This window comes from Rhinatrema bivittatum, chromosome 11, assembly GCF_901001135.1.
Source record: "Rhinatrema bivittatum chromosome 11, aRhiBiv1.1, whole genome shotgun sequence".
In the NCBI taxonomy this organism is placed as follows: domain Eukaryota; kingdom Metazoa; phylum Chordata; class Amphibia; order Gymnophiona; family Rhinatrematidae; genus Rhinatrema; species Rhinatrema bivittatum.
In genome coordinates this window covers 91190195-91199070 of record NC_042625.1, presented here as the reverse complement: position 1 = coordinate 91199070, position 8876 = coordinate 91190195, and positions in this window count along the sequence as shown.

The window sequence follows — 8876 nt, the reverse complement described above, 5'->3', positions numbered from 1 at the left end:
AAAAGAGCGGCTTTCCCATGTCCCATGGGGATTAGCCATGAGCTGGTATTTGGAGTCTGACATTACAAAAAGAAGGAAGATAAATTGTGTTCTTTAGTCCTACCCTTGGCTGCTAATTAGGCAAGGGAAAAAAAAAAAAAAAGAACTTCATGCCAGAGATCCAGGACCCCGGAGCTGAGTGTGAGAGAACCATCCTGAAGGGCTGAACCAGCTGTCAAGCGTGGAATGGTCTGGGTGTGCTGGGAGCAGGGACTCGGCTGAGGTTTCTTCTGGGGCAGTCGCCCTCAGTGAGTCATGCAGATGGCACGGAGTCGGTGCACAGGGGAGCCACATGGTATCACGTTACTGCTGGCATAGTATCGAACATGCCAGCCCTGTTTGCTTAGCTGATAGCACTCACTAACCCACACAAACCACAACAGGCGGTTCATGTTTTTAGAGCAGGGAGATGCAATGATTTTCTGCCGCAGAGACTGGTGGTGCTCAGACATGTCAGGTGTTGTGTTTAAAGGAGGCACTTCCTATCATGTCTCAGGCCTGCATCCTCGTCCAAAATCTATTTCAACCCCTTTTGGATTTATTCCGAGCCCCCTATCCCCAGCGTGACTGAGGGATAGGGAGTTTCTATGAATCTTCATAAATACCACTGATGTCTACTAGGGCAGAAGGTGCCAGTTAAGCATCCAACCTCAGAGCTATCACCAACAGTTTGCAAACATTGCAAAATACTCTGAGCCTTGACAATATTTCTGGACTGGAGAGAAATGTCTTCACTTTCCAGCCTGGTAAAATGGCAGAACCGGAGAGTCAAGACGCAGGCTGTAGGGTTAGGTAAACCTGTTTGGATTAAACTCAGACCCCATCTCTAGTGGGAGAGGTGGAGGTTGATGCACTGGAACCTTTCATGAGCAGAATCAGATGAACCAGAGCTGTCTGCATCTTTACTTGCAAACATCCAGTTTCATATCATTTCAGGCTTGCTTGGACTCTGTCTTCGCTCTCGTTGGATCTTTGTGTCAGGACAGGGAGGTGGGTATTCAAAGATTTGCACTGAAGCTCAGAGTTTTCAGAGAACTCTGTGAGGTTTTCCAACTACATGTCTTCTAATAACTTGGAAAATGTGCATATGTATATGTGAAATAATGCAGAGCTGTGAGTACCCATGTATCTGAAGATGCAACACTCACAAACATGAAACAGTGATCCACTGTGCAAGTACATTTAAGAAACATGATGTGAACCTTCATTCATACCATAGCACGCTACATTTCTCCAGCTCTCCACCAGACAGTTCTACAGTATTATAAATTATCTCAGTGAACATAGGAGCCAGTCCAGTGCCGAGGACATGCAGAATGCTTCCTCGAATAAGGGTCATGAACCTTTTACCATTTAAAATGCCCCTCTGCCAATGAAATAAGAACTCCAGCAGTTTCCCCCTACTGCCCACATCAGTGTTGCTCCACATCGCTCTGGGGAAGGAAGGACCACCTCCATGGATGAATGGCTCGGTCCATTCGGTCCTTTCATTCTCTGCAGGGACTGCCAATTAGGTTTCCAAATTCCAATCACTGCCAATTATGATCGAGTCTTTTTTTTTTTTTTTTGTGGCACGCACACCTGTTCACTGGGAACCAAATGAAGACCACCCACTAATTCCACACAGGCAGCTGAATGAGTATCTCCAGGTAACGGCTTCTGGCCTGTACATAATGATTGTCAGAGGGGGAAAGAATTGCAGAGCTCGTGGTCAACACTCATATGTGACATTTGTAAAAGACGCAATGGTCATTCTCAAAGTTTTGGAAATAGATCAATTCTAAAGTAGTGAGTGTTCAAATGGCTTCTCTGCCACATCTAGAAGTGTCTTTTGAAAAGTTTTCTTTGGTAACATTTGCTGCTAGTATCGAGAGTGATGCTATTTCGAAGGAGTCACGGTTAATCACAGATTGCTGAGTTATCTCACGGTGCATGTGCCTGCATGTTAGGTATCGGGAAAACCAGGAACACGTAAGCAAGCAGCTGCCCCACGACTGAAGAGGACTTGGCAGTTCTGATGCCCAGGAGGGAATGCAGGAACAGCCAGCACGAAAGCTTGGAAATATTTTACGCATTGTTACCAGGAAAATAATGTAAGTGCTATAGTGCCACGCAGCATGAGAGTGTACGAGAGGGGAAATTTCACAGCTGGAATGGGCATTTACAAAACTGTCACCACTCACACGGCGTTCGCTGGGGAGTGGTTTGGGAGGGGCTTGCAGTACATACTGTATATACTTTTGAGTTTTCAAAAGCATGCTTGTGTTTTTCACGGAAAAACTACCCACACAAATTAGCAGGCGTAAATGTGTGTAGGATGTGACATTTCATTCAGGTTTTTTTGCTTTTTCTTTTTGTTTGAGTTTGTTTCATTTCTTTTCATGTATTTAAAGCAAAAGAACGAAACAAAACATTACAAAAAAATAACGAAAGATAACGAAAAGAAAAACCAAAACGAAATGAAAAAAAAATGTCAGCCCGGTTGCAGATTTAAAAATCCCCTCCCGGGCATCCATTGCCATCCCCCTTCCACCCCAAACCCTCTCAGTATATTTCTCTTTTTCTTCACAGGGCAGGGGCGATTCCCAGTTGCTCCTGTCCTAGCAGAGGTGCACTTAGAAATGGCGCTGGGCAGACAGCAGCGGGCACCGTCGTTAACTTGTTCTGTACAAAATGGCACCGGCCTGGAAATATGCGGGCACTTTCACAAGGTACATCCTTTTATCTGCATTAAAAAGAAGGGATCTGCTGGGAGTGCGGGTGTGGAGCGGTGTGTGTGTGTGGGGGGGTGAAATTGGAAGGCTTGGTCAAAAACTAAGTATGTATCTCACACACGTACTGGATGCCGTCATGTGGCATGACTGAAAGGAGATGAGTGGCTCCCAGCTTCGTTACGACCTGCTCTTTCAACAGAAACAACACAGATAAATTGTCTTTGAATATCACAGTGGTTTGTGAGGGCTGCAAAGTGCCCTCGCACATGGCCAGTAAAACGTATCCCTAAACATACAGGGGCTTTGTTAAACTGGTGGCAGCAGTGGGAGCTTTTGGAACGGCTTTCAATAGGTGGTTTGATCGTCTCTGGAGCGGCGTCTTCCGTGCGCTGGCCACCAACCTTTGAAAATTCCTCCGCTTTGTGGCGGAGCCCAGATCATCTGTGATTTCCCTCTCTACCTTTCCTGAAAAGCTCCTTCATCAGCAGGGATCTGTACCAGGTCACGAGCTAGGAACGAGAAAGCGTTAAGGACAGGGAAGATTAGTAAAGTCTACATGTACAACGTGCGCAGGCTTTAACGGGACGCATCAGTTTTCTCTGACCATCGTTGCTTAACCGGCTGGGCGCACGCGCAGGCTGCAACTTGTGCACGATAACTTAGGTGCATAATTTATATTAAACCGATTCGCCTGCGAGCAAGTCGTATCCTTGCTGCTGAACACCTAGTCCGACCCAGTCATGGGCGTAGTTTTACATAAACGGGCCTCCAGGATATTTGCAAAGATCCATTTCCGCACAAAAAAAAAATGTGTTTGATGTTCGGAAATGATTTAAAAAAAAAAAAAAAAACAAACCAGGCCCACAACAGTGTGAAAAAGCCCCCTTGGAAAGGATCCAAGACATCGGATCAGTGGTATGAAAATGGATGGATGCGCCCTCGATTGCCCTGTCTGAATCTTGCCCCTCCTCCACCCTGCTAAAACTGCGCATGGTCTTGCAAAGCCCCTTCCTAACGGAGAAAGACACGCATGTGGTGGCAATTTCCGTAAAAGCCCTTTTCGGCAGGTGGAGGATTGTCTTACCCAGCGGCGATGGCTTCCAAATTTGCCCTCTCTCATGTTGCTTGGCACCAGGGCACTTCTGTTAAGGCTGCGTTATTTGCCCGCTGTAACGCTCAGAACTTCCCGGTAACGCTGCGTCCTACTCAGTCATGGGGCAGCTGCTTACCTACGTGTTCCTGGTCTTCCAGGTGCCTAACATAACACCAGGTGCCAGGTTTGTAACCGCTTTTAGCAAGGGTATTTTATGCAAAATTACCAAGAGAAGCCCCCACTTAGGTAAGTGGTAAACGTCTCTGATCCCATTGGTGCCCTACAGTACTTCAAGGATCAGACAGCGGGACGCCAACGTCTGGTATGAATAATGCCTTCCCTCTCCCATATTGTTTGAGCAAGCAAACACAGCATATGAGCAGCCAGCATCGGACGCTGATGCTATCCTTCAGGCTAGGATATTGAACTGCGGAGATGTTGCTCCTTTCTCCTGCCTGGTGCTTATGACAGTAAGAGATGGGGGGATAAAGGGATCTGTCTGGCTTCTCCAGGGTCTCCTGCGAGACGCTGAGTGAGATCATCAGCCTAGACCAGGGAAGAAAGAAACAGAGGAGAAAGCAAGTAAAGAGAGGATGTGAATCCATGATGGGAAAAGCTCCAGATTTCAATAGTTTTAGCGCTTTTAACTCTTGATAAACAGGGCTGGTGCAAGAGAATTTGGCCGGGCAAACCTTCAATCAGGCAAATCCAGCACTGCACTCCCTTCTACCAGCAGCAGTGGCTCCAGCACAGGGATCCCTTTGCCGACCTCATGCTAGTGGGATTTTGCTGCCCCTGAAATATTAGCGCTTTGGGTGATACCTAGTTTTTCTAATGGAAGCACCGGCCCTGATGTTAAAATGCACTCAGAGGAAGGTTCAACCCATTTGCCTATCCATCGGTCCAGAGACATGGTTATTTCCAGAAAAATCCATCCATTACCTCCACACTTGGGGGGAAGATGCAGCATGAACCAGATTTCTACATGATTGAAAATGCCCTCGATTCAATAAGGGTGAGCTCATTTTCAATAGGGCCAAAGCTGAAAACATAGAAACATAGAAATGAGATTATGAAGTTTAGTCCTTGTTGGTTGTTGTCTGAACGCTAATCCTCTTTTTCACATTACCCCCACCATAGAAGCAGAGAGCAACACTGTGTATGCATTCGAGTGATGTATCAGGCTTAATTGGTTTAGGGTACTAACCGCCGTAATAAGCAAGCTACCCCCACATTTATTTATTTACCCAGATTGTGTAGTTCAGTCCTTTTTGGTTATTATCTGAATGCAAATCCTCTTTTCCACATTTCCCTTTGCCGTTGAAGTAGAGAGCAACGTTGCGTTTGCAATAACCATGCAAGGGATTTTTTTGAGTAAGGGTAGTAATCACCAGGTAGTAAACATTCCAGCAAGCCACCCCCATGGCATTTATGGATCCATAGTGTTTATCCCACGTCGTTTTGAAATCTTTCACAGTTTTAGTCTTCACCACTTCCTCCGGAAGGGCATTCCAGGCATCCACCACCTTCTCCGTGAAGAAATACTTCCTGACATTGGTTCTGAGTCTTCCTCCCTGGAGCTTCAAATCGTGACCCCTAGTTCTATTGATTTTTTTCCATTGTAAAAGGTTTGATGTTGACCATGAATCATTAAAATCTTTCAGATATCTGAAAGTCTGTATCATATCTCCTCTGCTCCTCCTCTCCTCCAGGATGTACATATTTAGGTTCTTTAATCTCTCCTCATAAGTCATTTTATGAAGACCATCCACCTTTTTGGTTGCCCTTCTCTGAACTGCCTCCATCCTGTCTCTGTCCCTTTGGAGATACGGTCTCCAGAACTGAACACAGTACTCCAGGTGGGGCCTCACCAAGGCCCTGTACAAGGAGATCATCACTTCCTTTCTATTACTAGATATTCCTCTCTCTATGCAGCCCAGCATAGAGAAAAGTGCTAGAAAATCTAAGTACCGGTTAGGTTTTCACATTCTTCCTTGTTTGAGAACGTGATGAGAAGTGGGGAGTGGGCCAACAGCACAGGATAGCTCCAAACCCAATGAGCAGGAAGTAAAAAAGAGCAGGCAACCTGCACAGGAGACAGGCGAGGAGCGTGATGGGGACGCAAAGACCCAACAGGGAGCGGATGGGCCCGAAAGGGAAGATAAAACAAGCAAGACCCATCTTGCGCTTTCTGTTCAGGTCCATCATGCAAGAAACACATTTCGGCCTAAGGGATTGCAGCCAGTGATGTGAGAAGGCACATGCCAGCTGGCACAGTAGTAGTAGTAGGAAACTTGAATGTGACTTTCTGTTGGTTGAAGACTGGACATTAACTGGGAGTCCTCTCTGACTTTCTCCTGTGGCTGACCGTGCTTGAGTACGTTTGGCTCAGCTAAAAAAAACAAGAGCAAGTGAAGAAGGGAAAGCCATTCATTCCTTCTTTAATCAATAAACAGGCTTGAGCTGCATAATTTGCTACAAATGCTTGGAAAGAGGGCATGTTCAGTGTTGCCATGCAGATGCTCCACCCTCTTTAATATGATAAGTAATGGAAATATGCATCTCTGTTTATTATTCAGCACCACCCTTACCAGGAAAATCACTTCAGTAGGACGCCCAGTATAACAAGGAGTGCTAAAAGGGAGCACGTTCCAAACACAGAAGACGTCTACGCAACAGCCTTTCCTAATGATATCCATGAGGGAACCTTTTGCACAGATGGGACAAACAGGGAGCAAGAAATTATTGGAAGAGAGCATCCCAACATCCACAAAACAAGTTTAGGCATAATATTTTATAGCCAAAGACCCCCCTTTTATGCCCTTTCCTCAGAGCCTACTTATTCCCGCTTCCTCCTTCCAAATGCAGCTGTCCCTGCCCCCACATTGGTCCACGTGCTTGGACAGTCGTCCTGTGACCTAGCCCCAACTTGGCTGGCGTGGTTGCTAGAGAGTGACCATAATGCACATCTGGTTGTCTTCATGGGGAACGCCATGAGATGGACTCCTTTCCTCTTTACCATGTGAACCTCCCTGTCCCTTCTCTTACCTCTAAATCCGATGGGTTGCATTTTTGCAACTTTTAGTAATTCTAATGATAATATTTGAGAGAAATCTATAGAGAAGAACGAGATGAGGAAGAGATACAATATTTAAAACATAAGAACATAAGACATGCTATACTGGGTCAGACCAAGGGTCCATCAAGCCCAGCATCCAGTCTCCAACAGTGGCCAATCCTGGTCACAAGTACCTGGCAGGATCCCAAACGGTAGACAGAACCCATGAGGATGATATCATCACTGAGGTCACTGGAGATGGATGGCATAGAGGAAACATAACATTATTTAATCAGGGTGATGCTATTGCTGTTTATAGACGTGAAGGGTTCAGTTAGGATTAGGATGATGGTCTTGAGGTAACTAGACAAAAATTGTTGCAAGCTCCTGTGTCTTGGCCTCCTCCCAGACTGTGGATATTTTGGTCCACTTCTCTCTTAGCTGACCAGTGCAAATGTCATCCTGTAAGTCTTACCTGGTCTTCTTCGCTCTTAGAGGCTATGAGTGCTACCTCTACAGCCATGGCGGTATAATGAGGATTTGTGTTATGTCTCTATTTTAATGGAACATTGGAGTCCAGATTTTCTCTGCAGTAGAAATGGAGAATATTTAAATAAGATGCATCATAAAGTCTTCCACAGAGATCGCCAGAACTCAAGATACTTTAGGTTTTTGAAGAGTTTATCCTGACCCCTCAAAATAATATAAAGGGGGTAATTTTGTAATAGCCCACATAACATCACTAGCCTATGATATTCTGCATGCATCTTTGGGCTCAATGTGAATCAGGAATTCACATATAGTAAGAATGCATTTGCAGTTAGGTGTTTTTGTTTTTTAAATGTATGTTTTACAGTTGATTAAGGAGCTTCTGATGACAGAGCTGGCATTGGCAATGCCTAAACAGAACCTTTTCTGAAGGTGAAAAAGATTGCTTTCAATTCAAGGTCCCCAGGTCATCTCAAGCTTGTCCTGGTGGTGACCCCACAGTCAGTTGGGGTTTTCATGTGCAAATGTATCACCTGCATGGTCACTGAACACCTGACTGGCTGTGGGGGTCATTAGGACAGGTGCGGGAAGCCCTGGCATTGAGGTACATTCCCTCTCCGAACTTTGAGGTCTTGCTCCTTTCAGATTACAAAGTCCCGGACAGAGAACTTCTAAAAAAAAAACCACACAAACCATATAGCTTTCCAATTTTGGACTAAGAAAATAATATTTTTATATCCAGGTGTGAACTTGTGCACACAAGCACTTTAAAACTCCTCAGGCGGTGATTCAGAGGACCTGGCTTAATCTCCCATTCTGTGGAAATAAACCGCAGGCCACTTTTCTTTTCATTGGACATTTATTTAATCCAATAAAAAGGCATCACCTGCAGCAGCTCGGCTGACCTGGTCAGGATGGGGGCGCTGCCAAGCTGCACCGCCGTCTTCCCACCCGAAAGGAAGGCGAGTGTGGGAAAAGAGGAACTTCCTGGACAAATACTAGGGGGGGTGGGGTCTTTCTTCCTCCCAAGGAGCAGGAGCTGAATCGCATATTGAATGAGCCATGAATCGTGACAAATAGATTTCTGTGCTGAATCGGTCACGGATGAGATTGGTTTTCTTTTTTTTTTTTTTTATATATATATATTTTCTCTCTTTGAATGCCTGTGTCTTCGGCCCCTTCTTCCTGGACAGAGCACAAAAACTGTAACATTTCCTTTGGCCAAAGAAAACAGAGAGATGAAGCCACTGTCTCTGATCTTGCATTCAGTGCCATTAATCTGCAAGAGGATCAAATCTGCACACATTTTGCATTTTAGGTTGGTTTGAAATGTTTCTTGTTGCTTCCTGCAAATTCACAGCAAATTTATCTGACATGCTTTTTGTTGGGTTATTGCAGTGTTATTTGCATTGACCACTGACAAAGGAGCCCAAGGATGGGTGAATGGTCTCCTTTGGCAAAGTAATAATTTGGGCCTGATTTT